This window comes from Leuciscus leuciscus, assembly GCF_965113295.1.
Source record: "Leuciscus leuciscus genome assembly, chromosome: 19".
NCBI classification, from domain to species: domain Eukaryota; kingdom Metazoa; phylum Chordata; class Actinopteri; order Cypriniformes; family Leuciscidae; genus Leuciscus; species Leuciscus leuciscus.
The window spans coordinates 23,438,577-23,464,150 of NC_138743.1; the positions used below are offsets into that span (position 1 = coordinate 23,438,577).

At 38.2% G+C, this 25,574-nt stretch overlaps 1 long non-coding RNA gene across 2 annotated transcripts; it reads left to right on the forward strand.

The window, feature by feature from the left end:
• The first annotated feature begins 9,110 nt into the window (after positions 1 to 9,110).
• LOC309481844 lies at positions 9,111 to 12,218 on the forward strand. Of its 2 annotated transcripts, XR_014200108.1 has the most exons (5): positions 9,111 to 9,361; positions 10,179 to 10,235; positions 10,326 to 10,402; positions 10,797 to 10,952; positions 11,088 to 12,218. It is a non-coding gene; the product is annotated as an uncharacterized lncRNA (long non-coding RNA). The 2 variants fall into 2 exon arrangements; XR_014200109.1 differs by lacking the exon at positions 9,111 to 9,361 and having other exon boundaries at positions 9,383 to 10,235.
• The last annotated feature ends 13,356 nt before the right edge of the window (positions 12,219 to 25,574 follow it).

Sequence of the window (25,574 nt, forward strand, 5' to 3'; positions counted from 1 at the left end):
TGCACAGTACTGTGTGTGTGTATATATAACAACATTGAAGCACATTAAAGCAAAGCACTAGGTCAAAATGAAGTGATTTAGGAGACACACTGCGTGGCATGAAAGTAATCCCAGAAGCATGTAATTGTGAGCAAACAGTGTTTCTCAGCGTACAGCTACAGCAGGGTATTTTTCCCCTGACAGGCAGGTCAGAAGGTAGGTTAAAGGAAACAATAAGAGATGATAGAAACCAACGGAGTGTTTTTCTAGAGGCGTGGATGCACAGTTAAATAGGTGAAATACGGTGGCCTCAGCAGGTGGGGGGGATCGAGGTGATATCTAATAGACTGAGAGATCGAGGGAGACAGACGGGAGGGAACGTTTTTCCCCCCGCTTTCGCCTGTCTGGGTTTTTCTTTGAGCTCAGCAGGACTGGAAGAGTCCGTCTGCTAATTCGCATTTCACACATACCAACAGGAGGCCTCCGACAGACAGAGAGAGGAGAGAGGGATTGTGGGAAGGAGTGAGGAAAGGCAGAGCTGTACTGAGGGGAAAGTGTGAACGGAAAGACAAGGGAGATTAATGGATCATTTGTAATGGTGACAGAGTGAAAGTGGTTGTTGTGCTGTAGATGTCAGATGCCGAAAATGTTGATCAGTAGAAAAGTCGGTCAGTAGGTTTGGCTTGAGTTGGCATGACTGAGCGGCGGGCTTGCAGATTCCAGGGTAATGCCAATTAAGGTGCCAGGCTTCGGCAAGAAAGAAAATTAGAAAAAGAGGGCCGTGCACAGGAGATGCCCTCGCAGTTTAACAGATCTGGAACATTTTTGCAAAGAAGAGTGGGAAAATACTCCCAAGTCAAGATGTGCCAAGCTGATAGACTCCTATTCAAACATACTGAGTGCTGTTATAAAACCAAAGGCTGCTTCAACTAAGTATTAGCTCAGGGGGTTGCGCACTTAGTTATATATGTATTAAATATAGGTATTAAAAGTGAAACTTTTTAAAAGTTTTCAAAATTATATGAAACCAACATTAATGCAAAAAGTACAGTTATTTTTCTTCATCATGGATTGGACACACTTATTTATAATTGACCCAAGCCCTTTTATACATACACTGGAGCCCAGACATGCACATTCATGTATAAAGACCAGGCTTGTATCATCACTGCGTGATCATGTCTATAGATAGCAGGATTTCAGGGTGAAGGCTGTTTGGATTATGGAAACCTGAGTCAGAACATTTTCATGTGTATTCACTTCACCTATCTGTCCATCTCTCTCTTCTTTTGGTTTGGTGTTGCATCCAGACGCTCGGGCCAAGTAATAGCTGTTTCGCTGGAAGACTGTGGCCGTGAGGGATTTTGTGTGTGTGTGTGTGTGTGCTGTCCAGAGGCTGTAAATACCAGCAGAGCAAGAGTGGTTTATTTACTCTGGCTGAGACCTCAGCAGCTCAAACCCAGAGACACAGAAAGAGGCTCTGATAATCCTATTTCTCTGGAACATTTGTCTATGTGACTGATGTTTTTGGCTTCTAGATCCAGCCCTAGAGGAACAAAGATAGAGATGAGGAATCTGGACTGTCTCTGCGTCCTGAGGAGACGCATGACTGACAGCAAAATCACAGCTGTGAATAGAGCTGATGGGGACAGTGTTTTACAGAGACCACCTGATGTCATTGCACTTGTGTATATAATTCATCAAAGTGCTTCCCATTTTATGAACTTGGAGTTTTTTTGTTGAAGTGCATTTAAAATTAATATCCATTTAATGTTATTCATTTATATATACAGTATATATATATATATATATATTGGCCCAGTGAGCGCAGTTGTCATCATGTATAGGTAAACAGCTTCACAAGCAGTCTTTTCAACCAGTATCATTATTTCTGTCTTATAGTGATTCAAATGATCACAGAAGCACTGGGGTAAAAGTTTTTAGTTTAGGCACTGATGTCTATGGTAGTGATCAAAATAGAGTAAATTACCTTTTGAAAGTAACTTGACGCTGTCAAGTTGTCAATATCATAGTTACACCATTTAGGTGGTGATAAGTAACTGTTATAGCATGTATTTGTCATTGAATCATTCAAGAGATTCGTTCAAAATCGCTGATTCATCCAGTAATAAAACAAGTCCTTATGAGTGAGTCATTGAATCATTCATTCAATCCTATTTTTTAAATAAGTAATTAAAATTAATTAACAATTTTTTAAATAAAGTGCAGCAATTAACATTTTGTCAGAATGGCTAGTAAATTACATGTTGTCTATTTAGAATCATGGGAGAATTGTCTCTATTTTAACAATTAAAAAAAAAAAGTATTATTATTTTTTTAATCCAGAATTGTGCAGCTCTAATATAAATGTTTATGCAAATGAGACTGGGTTGTGTGATGGACTGCAGACTGCAAAACAACTTTACACATAAGATTAAGTCCATAAAGTTTGGGGAAAGCTGTTTTATTACTGAATTATAACACATTTGCACTGATTATAAATAAATATTATTTATTATTTATAAATACTCTGGATATATTATATATTTTTTTGTTAAAATAATTAATAAAACATTTCATGTTTTAGTTGATTTGATAGAAACAATAATATTGGCACAGTTAAAAAGCCCTAGTTTTTATATGTACAGTAAAGTTGCCAAGACCTTGTACATTCTGAACTGCAAAACAGATCAGTGCCCAGACATCTGTGGACAGACCTGCAGGAGTGATGGATGTGAACCTGCCAGCTGATTTATGTAAGAGATGAGGGGGGAGGGGTAGTTAGAGCAGGGGTTCATCCACATTAAACGCAGGTTTGAACCCTGCCAGAGTCTCTGTCGTCCCCTGGATCTTTGAAGTCTTGAGGGTAAGTGGTCTTTAGGGACCCTGTTTGTAGAGGCAATAGTGTGCCTGGATCTCGCAAAGGCCCATTGAGGGCGTGGGCAATAGAAAACATTAACAAACCATGTTTTGGCCATGAAAACATTTGGATTTCTTTTGTGACATCATATTTGGCTTTGTGTGAGTCTTTTATTTTTACCAAAAGACTTGTCATGGGTGTTTTTACAAATTTCATCTTATTTTTTAACAACTCTGTCAGAGAGTTTATGAATGTGCTGTGTTCCAGAGTTGGGCTTCAAGTCATCAGAAATTCATCAATCATCTTTATTTGAAGGATTGGTTGGCCCCGACCGCCCAACCCAACTGTGCATCATGAGATTGTTTCCATTCTCTCTCACTTTTTCATCCATGGCAAATGTCTATGGAAAATTCCAGCCTAATTACTGTGATTTATGTAAAAATGTCAACCTTCGGTCCATCTGGGAAAATCTCAGGATCTGTTTGTGGAATCTGGAGTGGATTTTTCTGAAAGGAAATGTGGCGGAGAAATAGGTGGAGAACGGGGAATCACTTACACAAAAAGATCATTTGTCATCTTCAGAGACAAAAGAGTACAATGCGAGGGGTCTCCAGATGGCCCTTCTATGTCAGCTTTGTGTCAGTAGTAAACTGATAAGTTCATGTTTCTATTTGTATGTGAGGAGAGAAAGAAAGAGATCAAATGACTGAATACTGCTCCACTTATGTACATAGATAAAATAACTATTTTATATTTTAACATATTTCGAAATGTTTTTTGCTCCTGTGATGGCAAAGCTGAATTTCCAGCAGCTATTACTAGACGTTTTGACTTTATGGCCCAGAAAAGATATTAAAATGAAATGTGTCATGAATGTTATCTATAAATTACCCCAGAATGCTGTATTTCCAGACAGCAATTGCTAAACGCATCAGACACAGGCTATTACATGCACTAAGTTTAAGTGTGTGGGAGGATGAGCCCTCAGTCAAGTCAAAACTGAAAGCGCCGGAAAAGATTTACCCAGAATACCCCACAGCAATATTAAGCAGTCTAATCTCGGTTTCAATCCTGCTGGTGGTGTTCCATTTTGATATTGTTAAATCGACTGAGACATGTTTGGGTGCTGACACACATTTTAATGGCTCTAAAAAGTAAGTCCATTACTGTGAGTCTGACCTGTTTTTGAAGGGTTTATAAAACAGTAGATGACACTGCTGGTTTTTACTCTATAATGTGCTGTGTATTTGTCACATTTTTATGGTGATATTGATCATGACTTTTATTTTAAAGGTCTGGTCTGTCTAGACTAGGTCTATAATACCTGGAGAGAGCGATCTGTCTCAATGGCAGTTGCTCATCTGCCCCTGGAAACATGATTAGCATTCTGCCATTTTTCGTTCTCATGGGTGGACACGTTTGTTTGTTTTTTGAGCAAATGTTGGTTTTAGGTTTGTTTATAGTAAATGCTAGTTTTAAATCAGATCTTTGTAATGTGGAGTAGTCTAGTTAGGTGAGTCGAAGAGTTATGGTTAATGTACAGTAGTTGATATATCTTGTGATTTGTTCTTTTTGGGGGGTCTGAGAGACACTGGGGCCCTTTAAATAACTCAGAAACATACTTAAAGTTGGCATAAAATGGAATTTGCAATTGCAACATATATCCGAGTGAAACAGCTTCTCGAACAAGAAAAATGTAGGGCCGGACTTTTTTTGTCCATCAGGAATTGATTTGATAGTTTGCTATTGGCCGATCTCATGTGATCGACATGTTGTCTGCTCTCATGCAAGTAAACACATCATCTGAGAAGAAAAAAGATGTCGCTGCAAGTGGGAGGGGAAGTTATTTTGGTAACACTTTACTTCAAAGCCTTATAAAAGTATTTGAATGCATTAATTATGCCTTGTAATGCATCTTATAATGCATTGTATGGTCTCATGAATAAGTGTAACCACAGTTATAAAGCATTATAATACACCTTTAGAAAGTATAATGCATTAAAACTCGACAAACAACCAGTTTCAGATGTAACAAGGAATCTGTGAATATTATAATGCATTTTAACTTTGGTTACAATTACTTATAAAAAGATTATAAATAAAAGCTTTAAGTAAAGTGTTAACATTATTTTTATTTGAAGATTACGATGGCACATTTAAAAAATAAAATAAAAATATGTGCACAGATAAATCATGTATAATAAATACAATGGTGATTTCATGGTGACTTTTTCATCAGTTAGGGCTACTTTGTTTCTTTCCCCAGATGTTATGAGGATCCCTCATAAAAAAAATACAAAAATAAAATTATATTTACTTCCTTTAAAAAAATAATAATATTATAATAAAATCAGTTATTTTGACTGGAAAATACTGACTTGAAGTGTTTCCCTGTATTTTGTACTGTATTTTGTTTTTTCTTTGGTATTTCGACAAGATGTCCAGCCTGTGCAAATGAAAAGCAGCCCCACAATATTACCACAAACAGACGTCACCACCATAGGTAAGGGGCTTTTGAGGTGTGTCTTATTAAGTCTACATTTTCACAGCTGTCCTTGCAGGGAAGCTGAATAATAATTCCTGGAAAATCTGGAAGTTATTTTAATGATTCACAGATAGAGGTCAACTGTAAAGGAACAGTCAGTGTTCTCATTAGTGAAGTTGTTTTTTCAGTGGTGTAAAAGCTTCCTCAACACAGAGTGTGAGAGTTTTGTTAAATATGTTTTTTTTTTTTATATGAAATGCTTTAATGAGCATAAGTGCTTAGTGTCACACACCTCAACGACACTACACTTCCCAGCATTCCTAATAATTCCCACCTGCACTCAATCAGCCATCACCTGATCACCTGCACCTGCATGTCATCATTACCGTATATTTAAGTTCCTCCTTGTATTCACTTTTTGGTCGGGTATTGTTTGTGTTTAGCATGTTGGCTCTTTTGTTAGTACTTGTTTAATAAACATTGGATTCATCTTCATCTTCATCTTCATCTTCATCGTCATCGTCATCTTCATCTTCATCTTCTGTCGACATCAGCGTTACAGAATACCGGACCCTCAAAAATGGACTTGGCTGGCCATGACCTGACTTACCACCTCATCAGAGTCCTGATCGAGAGAGGTCTCCGCATCACCATCACCCCAGTGATGGCTCCAGCCCCTGACCAGCGTCCTAAGATGGCCACCCTCCCAGAGCCTCGTCCCGTCATGGCCGCTCTTCCAGAGTCTCGTCCCACCGAGACCACCCTTCCAGAGTCTTGTCCCGCCAAGTCCACCCTTCCAGAGTCTTGTCCCACCGAGAACACCCTTCCAGAGTCTCGTCCCGTCGAAACCACCCTTTTAGAGCTTCTTCACGTCATGCCTGTCGAGCCCTCGGCAAAGATGGCCGCCGCCTCGCCGCCTGAGTCCTCAGCCACGATGGCCGCCGACGCCACACAGCCTGAGCCCTCAGCCAGAATGGCCGCCGCCACGTCAGAGCCTGTTCTTGTTCCAAGACCTGTTCCTGTCCCTAGACCTGTTCATGTTCCTAATCCTGTTCCTGCCCTAAGAACTGTTCCTGTTCCCAGACCTGAGCCTGTATCTGTTCCTGAGCCTGTATCTGTTCCTGAGCCTGTATCTGTTCCTGAGCCTGTATCTGTTCCTGAGCCTGTATCTGTTCCTGAGCCTGTATCTGTTCCTGATCCTGTATCTGTTCCTGAGCCTGTATCTGTTCCTGTTCCAGAGCCCGAGCCTGAGTCTTTTCCTGAGCCCAGGCCCGAGCCTGAGTCTGTTCCAGAGCCCGAGCCTGAGTCTGTTCCTGAGCCCAAGCCCAAGCCCAAGCCCGAGCCTGAGTCTGTTCCCGAGCCCATGCCTGAGTATTTTCCTGAGCCCGAGCCTGAGTCTTTTCCTGAGCCCGAGCCTGAGTCTGTTCCAGAGCCCAAGCCTGAGTCTGTTCCTGAGCCCATGCCTGAGTCTTTTCCTGAGCCCAAGCCCGAGCCTGAGTCTGTTCCAGAGCCTGAGCCTGAGTCTGTTCCAGAGCACGAGCCTGAGTTTGTTCCTGAGCCCAAGCCCAAGCCCAAGCCCGAGCCTGAGTCTGTTTCCGAGCCCATGCCTGAGTCTTTTCCTGAGCCCAAGCCCAAGCCCGAGCCTGAGTCTGTTCCAGAGCCCGAGCCTGAGTCTGTTCCCGAGCCCATGCCTGAGTCTTTTCCTGAGCCCAAGCCCGAGCCTGAGTCTGTTCCAGAGCCCGAGCCTGAGTCTGTTCCCGAGCCCATGCCTGAGTCTTTTCCTGAGCTCAAGCCCAAGCCCAAGCCCGAGCCTGAGTCTGTTCCTGAGCCCGAGCCTGAGCCTGAGTCTGTTTTCGAGCCCGAGCCAGAGCCTGAGTCTGTTCCCGAGCCCGAGCCTACGCCTTGGTCGTTCGTCGGCCTGCTCTCGCCTTGGGACTACACTCCTCTGGCTTCACCTCGTCCCTCTGACTCCGTTGGGCTCCTCACTTCCCTCCAGCTCCACCTTAGTCCTCTGTCGCTGGACGCATGCATCTACATGTCATCACTGTGTATTTAAGTTTCTCCTTGTGTTCACTTCTTGTTCTGTTATTGTTTGGGTTTAGCACACTGTCTCGCATGTTGGGTCTTTTGTTAGTACTTGTTAAATAAACCTTGGATTTATCTTCATCTTCGTCTTCTGTGGAAATCAGCGTTACACTTAGACATAAATATAAGTGAACTACACTTGACTGATCTGAATGAAATGTGTTGTAAATAAGTGGCAGAATATCTTTATTTCCCAGCAGTGTTTCTAAATGTGTGGTGAGTATAGTGCCCACACCAGCTGTTGTTGAGTCATCCACATGTTAGGTTTATGTTAAGAGAAGAAGTGAGTAGGCCTACATGATGTGTTCATTCTCATTCTAAACATCAAATGTTTTGGCTAACCTGACTTGGCTTTCCCCTTAAACTCATCTCGGAGTTTCACATTTTGTTGAAAAACACTTGTAGTCATGAATAAAAGGAAGCAGCAACCCTGATTTAATTTTGTGCCCATGTGAGGTATCACCACGTCTGTGCAGTTGCATGCACTAAAAACGGACTCAAGTGGACACTTTTGTCCTTGTCTGTTTCCTCTTTGCTAACTTCCTGTCTCAGCAGTTTAGGCACCAGAGATATATTTATATAACAATGATTTGAACTTATGATCAAAAATAAATTGGACAGTGATCATTATTATTTTTATTTTTATTTTTTTTCATACAAAATCAATGGACTTCAGTGTTGTTTGTTTCCCAATATTCTTTTGTTTCACAGAAGAGCAGTATTGGGGGAAAGTTAAAAGTTTAAAAATAATGCTTTACTCGCCCCAAAAGTAACTAAGTTAGTTAAAAAAGTTAAAGTTAGTTAAAGTTACTTAGTTATTTTGGTAACACTTTACAATAAGGTTCCTTTATTAAACATTAGTTAAATTTTAATGTGTTACCCCCAACACTGCAGAAGAAAGAAAGTCATAAAGGTTTAATGACCTAAACATGAGTAAATGATGACACTATTTTCATTTTTGGGAAAACTATCCCTTTAAGTTTTTTTTTATCGGTTAATATGAGGTCATAAACTGCATATTTATAAAACAAAATAGAACATTTCTAGTATTGCCTACTTTGGCTCTGTTCCAAAACTTTCTGGGTTACACTTTATTTTGATGGTCAACTTTAGACATTATACTAACTACTTTTCACCTGCATTCCAACTAACTATCAATAGAGTACTAGTAGACTGTAGTAGACTGTTAAGTTAGGTTAGGTTAGGTTAGGTTAGGTTAGGTTAGGTTAGGGTTCGGGTTAGTAGAATAAATTGACATGTACTTGCAAAGTTACGTATATTCACTACAGAAGTCTTTTGGGTGCCCATCAAAATAAAGCGTAGATATTAAGCAGACAGTCTACTAATACTCTAATGAAAGATAGCGGATGTGTAGTTACTAATAATGGACCATCAAAATAAAGTGTTACCGTTTCTGAATATAGCATGCCACAATGCAGGATGCAGCTATCACATATTGGCATGTCATATCAACTACCTTAATAGAGTGTGATGAATGTTGCAAAATAACAGTATAAGAGATTTGTTGAATTTTTTTACTGCTCTGTTACTTTATTCCATCTGATTCATTCCACAAATGAGGAATACACACTTTTCATTGGCAGGCCATTTGCATTCTCTGGCTCTGAGACTCCCAGCACATGTCACAATTGAGTCAGAGGTAGAGAGACGTTCATATCTCTGAGTGTTGCTAGTCTGGCAGACAATTTTTCTCTCTGTCTCATTCTCACTGTTTGTTAATTTGTCTATCCACTGTTTTCCCACTGCTCATCAGTATGGATTAGACTACTGTACATCTGTGCAGTTTGTCCAGAGGCAGACACACCTGGGCCACACCTGAAGACAGCAAAATCAATATAACCTTCCTGGAACACGTCTAATACAAGTGAACACACACACATACAGATGCGGAAATTTCCTCTTACTCAAGACTACGCATGGAGGGCTTCATTGTAAGTGAATCATCAGTGAAAGTTGCTTTTCCTCCTACTTTTACATGGTGACTTGAGTTCAGTGCTTTTTACAAAGATGATATTTAAAGGCATAGTTCACACAAAAATGAATCTTATTTTGTCCTGTGAGCTTGAACAGATCATTGAATCAGTGAATTTGAAAACTGGATGACTCTGATTTAAGAATTAATCCTTTGTGAAACAATTAAACAGTTCACTTAAAAGAAGAATTCATTGATGAATTAAGTGTTTTGAGACAATTCTGAGAGACCTAAGATGTAGCACATAGATTATATGGACCACTTTTGTGATGTTTATGGTCCCCATTCGCTTCGATTGTATGGAAAGGAGCAGCATGAACATTCTGCTAAACATCTACTTTTGTGCTCCATGAAAAAGATAAAGGTAAATGAATTTTTCAAATTTGGGTGAACTGTTTCTACAGTCTGGTTTCATCATAGATGCATGTGTGTGCAGGATTTGTGAAGTGTTTTCAGTCACAAAATTGGATTTTATCATTTATTTGTGGCTTGCTGTTAAATGAAGACTTTGGTAAGAAGCTTGTGAACTTCCCATAGTGTCACAGACTGATGAAGTGCAGAAAACAGTACACATACAGTATGTAACCAGATTCATATGCTGCATATGTTCCACATTTGTGTTTTCTTTGGCATTAGTCATTTAATCTCCCCAGTATTAGAAACATCATTGTTCAAAGACAGCATACTGGAACTCTTAAGTGAAGATTTTAAAACTAATTAAGGCTTGTATTTTTCTTTTTCTCTACTGGGCATGCTGAGAAACAAAACAAAAACAGTTTCTCAGTCAAAACAGCTTCGGGTCAGATTACAGCTTTCTCTGTCTTCTCATAAACGTGAGTTTCTCTGCTGTGTTTCCGCTGCGTACAAAGAAAGGATCCCTCGTTGTGCTTTTTATCATTCTCTTTTTCTTTTTTTTTTGTCAGATGACTGTTGGATGACATGACTGTGTTTTAAAGGAAAGGAGATTAAAGGCAGTGGAAGAGAAGTGGCAAAGCTCTATGTGAGTTTGTGTGAGAATGTTTTAATGTGCTGCTCCGCCATGTGGCTGCTATGGGTATTGCATTGGGCACCTATGTGTAGACTACTATTACTGTAAGTGCAATATGATATTCAATACTCTAGGCTCTGAGATATTATGTTTGTCAGCCATGAGGGGAAAAAGTTTAGAAATGTTTGACCTGAAATCTTTGTATTCATGTTTCATCATCTGGTGGTGGCACTGATTACTGGTTACTTTTTTTCTCCACTGAATTTTTGTCATAGTAGATTTATTTTTTGAAAATATAGCTTACATAAGGAGAGGAAAAAGGAGACAGTTAATTGAACACACATATAATAGTGTGGCTATCTATCTATCTAACCTTTTTAATAACTGTCAATTATTTTCTCATCAGAATCTTTTTTTAGGCGGTCCTGCCTCCCTTTCTTTCTTGGGGGAAACGCAGAAGACACATCTATCTCCTTTCATGCCATGTGAGCCATCGGTGGAAATGTGTCTCAGATCCCCTTCCACCTCAGAGTGTGAACTCTCAGCCAGCGTCTATCTCACTGTAAGCACAGGAACAAAACACTCATCCACACAGTTAAAAATAACAGGACAGTGCAATGTGTTACTGTTTTTGTTTATATGGGAAATTAAACTAAGAATCATTGTGATTTCATGACGCTGGGTACATGACGGAAAGAGACTGGATGTCCAGCATCCTGCTCCACTTCCTCAGACTCGCCTTGCCTTGACGTCTCAAGAGTCCGCATTGCTTTCTGAGATGTGAATGTTTACTTTGTCCAATCTTGGCAAGGAATAGGAATATCCATCTAAATTGAACACTAGTGCACAATTAGGTTATATTATAATGCAATTCAGGATTGTTTACATTCCTTTTAATTCATTTGTCAGACACTTTAATTCAAAGTGATTTGCTGTGTGTTTTTACAATGAGGACAGTTCTCTTGGAGCAACTTTGGGTAAAGAACCTTGCTGGTAGCTCATCAATTACCTCTTCTGGAGTTCAAACCTACAACTTAGCGGGCTTAATCTGTGGTCAAACCACTAAGCCAAAGCCACTATTCAAACCATCTCTGAGCAAAGTTTGGCAGCAAACTTCTACACATACTCCATTGGCATGTTGTGCATGTGTTAAGCAACTCATATTCCGTTAACTAACAAACACTTCATCTTCCATTTTGCTCAAAATCATGTGCTTTCTTTACAAGCTGGAGAGCTGTGCCGGGGAATTCATCCTGTGTTTGTATGCGCTTCTTATTGGGAGACATGTTGATGTTTTTTTGTACTGTATGCTTATTTGCGTGTTTGTGTCACTGGGAAAGACAGAAAGGGTGGGATGCCGAGAGAAATACTGTACAGGCCAATCCCTGAGAATTTCGTTATTAATACTGTGACTTTTACAATGACAAGTGTTGTAATGGAAAAAAAAAGTGCATGTAATATTCCAGGAGGTATTGATGAGTGCTGGAAATATCCCACACCCTGGATGCATCTGAGCAAGATGCAGTGAAAGGAAGTGGTAAAAAACAAACAAAGAGAGTATTCACTAGACAGTTGCATCACTTTTGCACGCAATATTTCAGCTCACATGAATCTGCATCTGTCACAATTTAAAAAAATATATACTGAAAAAGTATCATATTTTCCTATTGATCATGGCAGCAATTATCCAGCAAATATGAATCAAATAATGAGACCAGGGTAAATATTCTCTTTGTCCTGGTTTACGTTTCACTTATTGTCTGGATTTCACTTCAGTCATGAAAAATGTACAGTATTAATCTATACTCATGTATTAAATAATCATTCCACTCTATTTCTTTAATTGCATTTTCAAAATTATTTAACTGACTTTTCTACCTTCTCGTCAAATGTTAAATTAAATATCCTTTTATTAAGCTTTCTTACAATCAGAATCATATTGTGGTCAGACAGTCCTGTTACCAGATTGTAATATTTATTTATTCTTTCTGGTCTATTAGTAAAAGCCAAATTAATACATGTTTCTATATAATAATTATAATTTACCAACAATTTCTTTTTTCATATGTGGTGGAAATGGGCTTTCATCACAGAGTTTGTGAGCATATTTGCGGAATTACCTGGCATATTAACTTCAGAGAACCAGACACTAAAGCAACGCAAACAGCGTGTGAAAATAAAATATAGGTGCATTTCATTATCAGCGAATTCCACCAAGACAGAATAGAAGAGAGGATCAGCCAAAATATCTCACTCTTTCAGTATTTATTGTTTTGTGATCCATTTCAGTCACAGCATTATATTGTAGAACAGAGGTTCTCTATAAAAACCATAAAAGTGTCAGTCTCAGAGTAACATAAAGCGTATTTACGGGTTATTGGACGCAGAGGCGGATTTGAGTTTGCTCTCTAGAGCGAGTATGTGACTCTGAGAGCGAGGAAAAAAGCCGTAGCAAGGTTTTCTGTTGCATTGTTGTACTTCTGGAAACCTTCCATGTCTATGAAATGAGCTTGACTCACTCCTGAGATCCTGCAGTGCCGAACGGACCATGCCTCTTCCTGCAGGATTACACAATGCACATCTAGTTTAGTGTGGCACACTTTTATTACTGTCTGGTTTCAAAAAGAGGTTAGCTGACAAAGTCAGTCTGTCACAATGCCCCTGAGACAGGGATGATGTCCTCCTGTCTAGACTGTCTGTCTTTAACTCAGCTATGACCTCTCTAGTAACAAACACACACAAGCGCACAGTGGATAAAAAAGATAGGATGTTGCTGACATCACATATTTTCATCTCTCAAAGTTTAATATAAAGGATAGTGCACCCAAAAAATGAAATTTGGACATCATTAATTCACCCTCATGTCGTTTCAAACCTGTATGTGTCTTATCTGAGGAGGATGGATGGATGGATGACGGGATAAAAATAGAGATTTGAAGTCTGGATCGATCGATGGATGCACCCGATTTGACGTGTCACGGCAATTGACATTTTGGTGTTGCAGACCAAAGGAATGTTGGGTGTTTTGTAGAAATGGAGTCCATCTGGAGGATAGCCATCCAAGCATTTCCCTCTCAATCCATGTGGCTTACATCACAATGTGAGGAGTCCATTAGCAGAGCTCACAGCAAACTGACAGAGTCAATATTAGCACAGAACAGACACACACAAGGACGGACAGCCGCGCATGAGGCGGCCCCAGTGTGTCTTATTGATGAAGTGTAAACAGAGAGACTGTAAATGTTCATTCAGTGCAGTTTTCATTAGTCATTCATTCTGTAATTGTGCCAGTGAGTCTGGCCAGCAACCAAAAGCTTTTGATTAATGATAATGTTCAAATGAACTAATAGCAATCTAACAGAAAAGGAAAGTTGTTGTGTTTTTGTGGTAAAGTCAAGATGGTTTAAAAGGAATATCCCTGGTTCAATACAAGTTGAAGTTGGTTCAATACATCTTCTCTATTTTTTTTAAAGAAAAGTCCATAAAAATAGGGCTCAATGCTGTTATTATGAAGGATTTTCCGTATTGATATTTCATAGGTGTTTTATCCATATTTTGAATTACACATTGAATTGTATTGGTATTGTATCCGGGTGTCCTGACATAAAATCACCAGTATATTTTCCGTTGGCTGGTGCTAAATCACAGATATTGTGGTGATTCTGTGGCTTGGCCCTGAACTTCCTCTGGCCTTGCATTTATGGGAGTAGATTATACACACACATACTGTACAAACGCTCTTACACACAAACACTCACACATGATTTTCAGCATGACTGCTAGAAAGCAAAAGAAAGTAAAGCTCCAACCTCTGTAATAATGTGAAGTGTCTACAGTGACAGAAAGCTGTCCATCCATCCATCTGCTGTTCCATCCATCCATAACTCACAGTTGTCCATCCATCCATCTGCTGTTCCATCCATCCATCTGATGTTCCATCCATCCATCCATCTATCCATAACTCAGTTGTCCGTCCATCTATCCATCTGCTGTTCCATCCATCCATCTATCCATCCATAACTCACAGTTGTCCATCCATCCATCTGCTGTTCAATCCATCCATCCATCCATCCATCCATAACTCACAGTTGTCAATCCATCCATCTGCTGTTCCATCCATCCATCCATCCATCCATCCATCCATCCATCCATCCATCCATCACAGTTGTCCATCCATCCAGAGTTGTCCATCCATCCATCCATCACAGTTGTCCATCCATCCATAACTCACAGTTGTCCATCCATCCATCCATAACTCACAGTTGTCCATCCATCCATCCATAACTCACAGTTGTCCATCCATCCATCACAGTTGTCCATCCATCCATAACTCACAGTTGTCCATCCATCCATCCATAACTCACAGTTGTCCATCCATCCATCCATCCATCCATAACTCACAGTTGTCCATCCATCCATCCATAACTCACAGTTGTCCATCCATCCATCCATAACTCACAGTTGTCCATCCATCCGTCCGTCCGTCCGTCCGTCCATAACTCACAGTTGTCCATCCATCCATCCATCCATCCATCCATCCATCCATCCATCCATCCATCCATCCATCCATCCATCCATAACTCACAGTTGTCCATCCATCCATCCATCCATAACTCACAGTTGTCCATCCATCCATCCATCCATCCATCCATCCATCCATCCATCCATCCATACATAACTCACAGTTGTCCATCCATCCATCCATCCATCCATCCATCCATCCATCCATAACTCACAGTTGTCCATCCATCCATCCATCCATCCATCCATCCATCCATCCATCCATCCATCCATCCATCCATCCATCCATCCATCCATCCATCCATCCATCCATCCATCCATCCATCCATCCATCCATCCATCCATCCATCCATCCATAACTCACAGTTGTCCATCCATCCATCCATCCATCCATCCATCCATCCATCCATCCATCCATCCATAACTCACAGTTGTCCATCCATCCATCCATCCATCCATCCATAACTCACAGTTGTCCATCCATCCATCCATCCGTCCGTCCGTCTGTCCATAACTCACAGTTGTCCATCCATCCATCCATCCATCCATCCATCCATCCATCCATCCATCCATCCATCCATCCATAACTCATAGTTGTCCATCCATCCATCCATCCATCCATCCATCCATCCATCCATCCATCATCCATCCATCCATCCATCCATCCATCCATCCATCCATCCATCCATCCATCCATCCATCCATCCATCCATCCATCCATCCATCCATCCATCCATCCATCCATCCATCCATCCATCCATCCATCCATCCATCCATCCATCCATCCATCCATCCATCCATCCATCCATCCATCCATCCATCCATCCATCCATCCATCCATCCATCCATCCATCCATCCATCCATCCATCCATAGCTCACAGTTGTCCATGCATCCATCCATCCATCCATCCATAGCTCACAGTTGTCCATGCATCCATCCATCCATCCATCCATCCATCCATAACTCACAGTTGTCCATCCATCCATCCATCCATCCATCCATCCATCCATCCATCCATCCATCCATCCATCCATCCATCCATCCATCCATCCATCCATCCATCCATCCATCCATCCATCCATCCATCCATCCATCCATCCATCCATAACTCACAGTTGTCCATCCATCCATCCATCCATCCATCCATCCATCCATCCATCCATCCATCCATCCATCCATCCATCCATCCATCCATCCATCCATCCATCCATCCATCCATCCATCCATCCATCCATCCATCCATCCATCCATCCATCCATCCATCCATCCATCCATCCATCCATCCATCCATCCATCCATCCATCCATCCATAACTCACAGTTGTCCATCCATCCATCCATCCATCCATCCATCCATCCATCCATCCATCCATCCATAACTCACAGTTATCCATCCATCCAAGTTGGAGCTTTACATTAGTTTGCATTCTAGCAGTCATGCTGCAAGCATCGTGTGTTTGTGTGTAAAAGCATTTGTACAGTATGTGTGTGCATAATCTACTCCCCCAAATGCAAGGCCCGAAGAGGTTCAGGGCCAAGCCACAGAATCACCACGATATCTGTGATTTAGCACCAGCCAACGGGGAGGCTCCCTAAGGATTACATCACTAGGGCTTTAATCGCTGTTGTTACTGTAGCCAAATTGGCAGAGCTCCAGTGAAGAAAGAAAAACCCTATCAGCTCTAATTACAAGTGTTTGCTGGCCAAACTAGACGAACCGTTTCATAGAGTATTTTTTCAACACTGCATATTATAGAACAGAGTTATGGGCCTTTAACACACACACAGGCAATCACTTGGTCACACGAAATGTGAAGGGAATGTTTGGACTAAATGAATGTTATAGAACGTTAGATGATGAAAGACAGAATGATCATAAACACTGCAGCGTTTGTCTTAGTCATGCATTCCACAGATTGAGATGTTCGTAGATCAGTAGAACTGCAGATCTCATATTAAGATGGGAACTTTAAATGGGAAAATCACGCAGAAATGGACTACATAAATCTATCATACTCTTCATTAAATAATGACAGACCACTTGTGCAGAAGTTACAACGTAGATATGACTAAGTTACAACGTACACACTACTTAATATTGTTGAGTTGCACCATTAAACTTGACATGTAACTTTACATGTAAACTATTATTTAGGGAAGCCTTCTACCAGGTTTGATTAAATTGCATCAATAATCTTATGTTTTACCTGACAAACTTTAATCCTTAAGACATATATGCTAAAGTTGACATTTACACTTGTTTACATTTTAAGAGAGAGTGCGTTGTGTGAATCAATTATTTGCAGCTCGATCGAAACATGTCTGTGTGCATCAATCTGTTTTATGCATGCCAGATAAAATCAATCATAATAAATAAATGTAATTGTTTTTTTTCTGTATTGTTATCTATTTATTGCGCCTTGTTAATTTCATCAATTGTAAAATACAGTGTATGAATGTCATTTATATAAAAGCCACATAGTTAACATATGTGACAAATTTAATGAGATATTATCTGCAGTGACTATGCAGGCTGGGAAAGATGTTCTGGTTGTTTATTTCAGTCCGAGACCATCTCTGGAAATGCCCAATAAAGTTGGAAAACTACAGTAATGAACATCCTTTCTGCTTATAACTTTATTACACATTTCCTTAAATTATTTCAATTTAATATGTTTAACAATAAATACTCTCTCACCGCTGAGCAATCATTGGTCTGCTGTGGTATGTAATCCACTCTGTTCATTCCACAAGATTTTTTATGCCGCTGGAAATCTGTCTTGGCCGCATTTTACGAGATGTCCATGTTTGACTTTTTAACTAAAGACCTTTTGATTTGAGGAAAATGTATGATGTTTACTAGGAAAAATCATCCTAACCCTTGAGGGCCATAAACATTAAGAGTGAGAGGCTTTTAATGTGGTATATCTAGGGTTTTGCATCAGAACCTCACTTGTGTGTGAAGGAGATTAGACCCACAGACTTTGAGTTGGGGAGGATGGAGTGCTGAAACAGAAAGATAAAGTCATTCATTCATTCATTCATTCATTCATTCATTCATTCATTCATTCATTCATTCATTCATTCAATCATTCGTTCATTCAGCTGTTCATCTAATTATTCATTTTTTCTATGCATTTATTTATTTTTCTATGCATTTTTTTTCTATTCAGGTAATTATTTATTCTTCTATTCATGCTATTTATTTTTCATTCATTCATTTTGCTGTTCATTTAATTATTTATTTTGAATTTATTTATTTATCTTTGCATTTAATGATTTTTTTCTATTCATGTAATCATTTTTTTCTATTTATTTATTTATTTTTCTGTTTATTCATTTTATTTATTTTGCTGTCCATTTATTTTTTCTATTCATGTAATCATTTTTTTCTATGCATTTAATTATTTATTTTTCTTTTCATTAATTTTGCTGTTCATTTAATTATATGTTTTGTGTTAAATTATTTATTTGTCTATTTATTCATTCATTCATTCATTCATTCATTTTCTATGCATTTAATTTATTTTAAATTCATTTATTTTTTTCTATTCATGTAATAATTTTTTCTATTCATTTTTTTCATTCATTCATTCATTCATTCATTCATTCATTCATTTTGCTATTCATTTCATTCATTCATTCATTCATTCATTCATTCATTCATTTAGCTAATTATTTAATTATTTATTTTGTTAATTTAATTATTTATTTTTCTATTCATTCATTCATTTTTCTATGCATTTAATTATTTATTTTTCTATTCATTCATTCATTTTTCTATGCATTTAATTTTTCTTATTTATTTATTTATTTTCTATTCAGGTAATTATTTATTTTTCTATTCATGTAATTATTTACTTTCTATTCATTTAATTATTTACTTTTCTATTCATTATTTAAATTATTTATTTGATTTTATTTATAGATTTGCATTTTATTTGTAGTAAAAAAAAAATAGTTTTACATTTACAGAAAGAGGGATTTGTTGGGTGGAATATGATGCGTTCTGCATTTACAACTGCATCCCTGAGAGCCCTTTTAGGTCTGAGCATGTTTTCTACTGCTGCACCATGACAAAAGAAGAAAAAAAAGAAAGTTGTCTTTTTCAGCTAGGATCATGGTTTGAGTTACTCTGTGGTAAATGTATTGGTATACTCATATTGGAATATTATATACACTTTATTTTGATGGTCCAATTTAGACATTCTTCTAACTATAAATAACTTTGCAACTACATGTCACCTAACCCTCATTAGAGTATTAGTAGACTGTTAGGTTAGTGTTAGTAGAATAAGTTGACACGTATACTTGCAAAGTCACTAGAATGTCTGTTGGAGGAGCATCAAAATATAGTGTTAGCAGATATTCAGCAGACAGTCTGTCCCTTTTAGATGTACGCTAAGTATGCTAAGTAGCTGTGTATAAGTGATGCATGAAACACTGTGACAGACTTCCATCTGTCACATATCTTTTCATTGACATAAAATGTGAATGAAAGAGAGATCTAGACATTGCAAACCATGAATTAGAGACAGCAATAAAATAAGCAGTTCAATAAATTCCATTGCTACAGTTATTGAGGGAAATTATGGCACATCTGCAAGTTTTTTTTTTTTCAAGTTTAAAATCAAGTTGATATTCAAACACTTGTGCTTGTGTAACATTTATACATCATCATTCTTGTACAAAGTCATATTTAATTTTACAACTGCAAAGACTTTGAGAGAAATAATGACTTTCAGCTGTTCAAAACAAAAGGATTTTGTTATTTCAGTGCAATGCATTATGGCTGCTTTGTTCTATTGATGGTTTATATTTTTGATTGTCAGATATTTATTTTTCATTGAACTTCCCACTATAATATACATGTTTAGGGTTAGTGCTACAGTGCGTCAAGAAACATATGTAACATGCAAGCTCCACAATTTTAGACTTTTACTGCAACAGGAACAAATTCAGTAGTTTTACCGACCATCTGGGTCACATTTTTATATTTTTCTATTCTTGTTACTGTTTATTTAAAGTAATTATGTTAATTGACACTCACATTTGTGTTTACTATGTTAATCTGTAGGATTAAGATGTGACATGCAGAAAGCTGTGAGTGTTGAGTATGAAACTGACCTGCCAAACATCAGCATTTGTGCTATAAATGATGAAATTTAGCGTATATCTGGAGGCTCTGAAGCATATGTTGTAGTTTAAGTGATATTGCTCCCAACTGTACCGTACACCGGCCTACCATTACGGCAGTAGAGCGACAGACCATGATGGATGGGAGGAATTATCTACACCATTACATTTATGCCATCCACTCCATATGCCCCACTGGGTCCATCATGTACAATTTCGCAATTGTTCTCCAGACACGCTGTCTCATGAAACTACCTATCATGCACAGGGAATTCAAGCTTCATGTCCAAAGATGTATTTCTCTGCTCTTTGCTTGCACTATTAGGGTATGTTTACACGAAAACAATATGCTGGAGATGGAGAAGTTTTTCATTGTCAAAACGATCCCCAATCACACAGATCCACGAAAACGACAAAAAACGCTGTATTCTGCTGTCAGGCCAGTAGATGGCGATGAAACACTATAGATTGAACACGTAATAGATGACGCACATGACATCATTGTTTTCAGAGATTCGCGTTTTTGTTGTTTACACAGAGACGTTTTCAAAAACTTTCACTTTGAAACGTTTACTTGAATAAACGTTTTCAAAAGTTTGCGTTTTCAGGCACCCAAAACGCCATTGTCGTGTAAATGAACGGCCAAAACGCATAAAAGGTTTTACGTTTTTGTTGAAAACGGTGTCGTATAAACAGCCCCTTAATTGCACCATAGTTTTTCCTTTTGTTGTTTACAAAAAGACGTCCCCACCAAATGTGTGGAGTGAATGAAGAATGGAAAAATGAAAAATGTGTTACAAAATCTGTTATTAAATGCGTTCAGTTAACAGAATAAGGGGCCATTTACACGGCATCGTTTTCAACTAAACATTTTTAAAACTGGAATGCGTTTTGGCCGTTCATTTACACGACAATGGTGTTTTGGTAGCCTGAAAATGCAAGCGTTTAAAGAATAGCATTTCAAAGTGCATGTTTTTGAAAACGATACCATTATCGTCTCCATGTAAACTACAAAAACATGAACTTGTGAAAACGGTAATGTCATGCACATGCATATTATGAGTTCACTCTATCATAGTTCAGTAGTTTCTTTACAAAGTGACATCGCCACCTACTGGCCTAGCAGCATAATACAGCATTTTTATTCGTTTATTCATAGGATCTCTGAATTTTCCCTTAGATAACCTCTTATTGAAGCTTGTTTCCGCCATGGCAAAAATCAGAATCGAGTAATAAACTCACAAGAAATAAAGTAAGAGCTTATAACTTGCAATTCCGTGGAAAAAAGGCAGAATTGCAAGTTAATATTTCGCAACTCTGACTTTATAACTCGCAATATATAAACTGGCAATTGCGAGATAAAAAAGTCAGGATTGTGAGTTTACATCTTGCAATCTCTTACATCTAACTCTTGCAATTATCTTTTTTATTTGTATTCTGTGGCAGAAGCAAGCTTCTATAGTTTCTTCATATCACAGTGATATTAATCCCAAAAATATGTTAAAAACTGATTTTACTGTTAATATGAAGGTTTTTGAGTTTGTTGGTGGGCAAGATGTTTGAAGGGAAAATAAATCATGATTAGATTGTATAATATGCTTATTATGGTTAGCATGTCGTGTTTATGTATATAATGGTAGAAATATAGTATACACGTGGTTTTGTGTTAATTTTGAATGTAGATTAAAGTGTTTAGGTAAAAAAAAAAAAAAAAAAAAACTGTTTACAATAATGAACTTTACAATCTCATATGCAAGAGCCAACTAGAATTTTATGCTCCATGATTATTTTTCTTGGTCTCAACCTATAGATCCATATATCTGGGCATACAGCTGTGGAGGTCGTTTAATCCACACTCAAGATCGGCCAAATAAACTGTAAACAGTGGTCCAATTATTCACTAAGCCAGTTGGAGAGAAACGGTGATTAGGCGAAACGTTCCCCATGTGTACGCTTGCTTCATTTTATGGGAACTGCACTGCCTTTGATTACAGCAAACACTATCCACAGATAGTGGAAATTCATTTCCCTGTGTACAGTGATTTTCACTCAACGGAGTGACTCAGTTAACCCGTGCTGCAGTCAGAGTGTCAGTGCTTGACTTGTGTTGTGATTTTGTGGTGGGCATTGGTACATTTGTAGCAATCAACTGCAAGGTTTCATGTAATGATTTTTCCCTGTAGCATTTGGATGGTGATTGTGCAGCATAACAGTATATGATGATGTAATGGCTGAGTTTTTTTCTGTCGTTGTGTTCAGAAGGTCTGATTGAATCCCTGTTGATTGGACAACAATAGTAAGTACACTAACGTTAAGAGTCGGTAAGTCTCTTATGGTCACCAAGGCTGTATTTATTTTATAAAAAAAAAATTTAAAAAAAATACTGTTTACCATTTTAATTTAATAGTAAAATATAATTTATTCCTGTGATGGTAAAGCTGAATTTTCGGAATCATTGCTCTAGTCTTCAAGTGTCACATGATCCTTCAGAAACCACTCTAATATACTGATTTGGTGCTGCTTAATATATTTTTTTTGGAAACCCTGATACATTTTTTGAGGATTTATTTTGAATAGAAATCTTTTGTAACATTATAAATGTCTTTTACTGTCACTTTTGATCAGTTTAATGCAGACTTTCTGAAATTTGAAATATTACTGAACCCAAACTTTTGAATGGTAGTGTAGATATTGCTTCAATGCACCATGTTTGAAAGATGTGCTCAAATGTATGTACTCTGTATAATATTAAAAACATGTTGATAGCTTACAGTAGTTTTTTCAAACAAATTTTATTTCAAAAACTATAGAAGAACAAATAAATACAATTTTATGAGAATTAACAATTATAAAATAAAAAAAATTACTAATAAATGAGAACTTTTTAGCTCAATAATTTTACTAATGTAATATATATATATATATATATATATATATATATATATATATATATATATATATTAATAATTAATAATAATATAATTAATTATTATATTATTAATCACCGTCATTACATAAGTAAACTGTTAATTATTTTATTCTCTTGACACATAAAATGAGATAATTTAATAGAAATTAAATACAAATATTTTCTAGATAACACATATAATATTTTTATTTTTATTCATGAAATGCACAGTATTGCTGTGTCTATATTTTAGGAAGGGCTCCATGGCATCAAAAAGTTTTGACATTTCTCAATTCCTCCGCAAATATCAGATTTCAAATGCAATATTTTGCTATTATACATAATCTTTAATAATACAATTACACTCTTATATAGATAGTTTGATCCCCTTTTTTCTCCATGCTGGACTTGAACCACATGAGGATTAATAAATGATGAAACTAAAAAGTTCAGTCTTGGGTAAAATAATGGAATCCATTGAAACGGGCTGAATACGACACCAGAGTGTCATTTTGGTGATGAAGGCTAAAAGTCGCTTTGGTCCTTGAAGTGTAAATCACATCAAATCTAGGTTCAAAATATATTATTTAATGAAAAATGCATGTTCTACAAACCTAAAAAAATGACCAAATGCTAGAAATCCAATTCTTCAGCACATTTTGATTCTTTACGCTCTCCCAAAGAGGGCCCCTCTCTCTCCTCTCTGTGCATACTTAGAGGGTATTTCAGATGCTTTTAAACTAAAAAACATGAGTATGGACCTGCCCCGAAGGCACCAATATGCCAGTAGGTTCCATGACACCCCTGTTTCTCATTTTGGATAAATACAGCCATTCTGGACGCCGACATATGGTTCACGTTTGAGAAGCACATGTTTCAAGACTTGTTGAAGCAAATGCCCCACCGGAGATATCCAAAACAATAGTTTTTCAGATGGGCCTGTGTTTTTTTGAATGTGCTGATGAGCAAATGATATGTCCTGTTTTGGGAATACTCATCTTGTGATTCAAAGCAGGGAGAGTTTTAAGGCTTTTAAGAAGATTTTGAAGCTTTGGGCCACCGGAATTTTGTTTTCGAGATGGAAAACTCTTGTCAGAGCCTCAGTTGTTGTTTTTGTTTTTCTCCAATTATGGAAAATCCTCAGAAAGCCATGCATGCAGAACTTTTTTTGGCAGGTGGCAGGTATTAGTTGGCCTTCTATTCACCACATCTTACATCTGACCCTTTCAAATAATGCCAGACAATGCTAATAGTCTAAAGATCAAGAAAATGGCTTTGATGCTTCAGATGGTTTAGATTTGGGCTTCATGAGGATTGATTTCAGTTTTTGTTTTTTGTCGACTGATGGATACAGTAGATCCTGAAACGATGGCATATTGAGTATAATGCAAAGATAAACACGTTAGGAATAATTGATGATGGTCGTTGAATTATTACAAAAATAATGCACACCCGAGGTGTTAATGTGGCCACGACGCGACGCTCGGGTGTGCATTATTTTTCATTAATTTAATGTCCCAGAGTCAATTATTCCGCTTATACTGTGGTTACATTTACATTTAGTCATTTAGCAGACGCTTTTATCCAAAAACAATGCAAGAAGTGCTCAAAATACAAAGTGCAGGCATTGCTCAGAGTAGTATTAGTCAGACAAGGGAGGATTAAGGGAAATGGAAAGGATTTTTATTTATTTTTTTATTTTTTAATGATGTTAAGTGCTCACGGAAGAGATGAGTTTTCAGTTGTCTTTTGAATGTTGTCAGGGATTCTGCATTCCGGATGAGGGTGGGGAGAGCATTCCACCAGCATGGAACCGTGAATGAGAATGTTCTGGAGAGTGATTTTTTGGCTCTCTGTGATGGTACCACGAGACGTCGCTCATTGACTGATCGTAGGCTTCTGGTAGGGATGTAGACTCGTAGGAGTGAGTGAAAGTAGGAGGGAGCTGAGCCTGTGATAGAACTGTAATCAAGCGTCAATGCCTTGAACTTGATGCGAGCAGCGAGTGGTAGCCAGTGCAGAGAGATGAACAGAGGAGTGACGTGGGCCCTTTTGGGCTCGTTGAAGACGAGACGAGCTGCAGCGTTCTGAATCATTTGTAGAGGTTTAGTTGCACATGATGTAATTTGGTCTGCTGGTCATCAAATGTTACTCCAAGATTTCTGACCGACCTTGATGGGGTGATTGATGATGAATCTAGCTGGATGGTGAAGTCGTGTTGTAGAGACGGATTGGCAGGGAGGACGAGAAGCTCAGGTTGAGCTGCAGGTGATGTTCCCTCATCCATGCCGAGATGTCCGCCAGACAGCTTGAGATCCGTGCAGCTACTCTGGGATCATCTGGCTGAAATGAGAGGAAGAGCTGTGTGTCATCAGCATAGCACTGGTAAGAGAAACCATGTGCCTGTACACTCTAAAAACTCCTGGGTTATTTCTTCAACCCATTTTCTGGGTTATTTGTGTTGGGTTAAAATGATGGGTTATTTTTTCAGAGAGTAACCATTTTCTGGGTTATAGGGCTAATATTTTGACCCAATTCATGGGTTGTTTGGGTTTCTGGGTTATTTTTCAAAGAGTAACCCATGTTCTGGGTTATAGGGTTGGCTTTCTCTCTCTCTC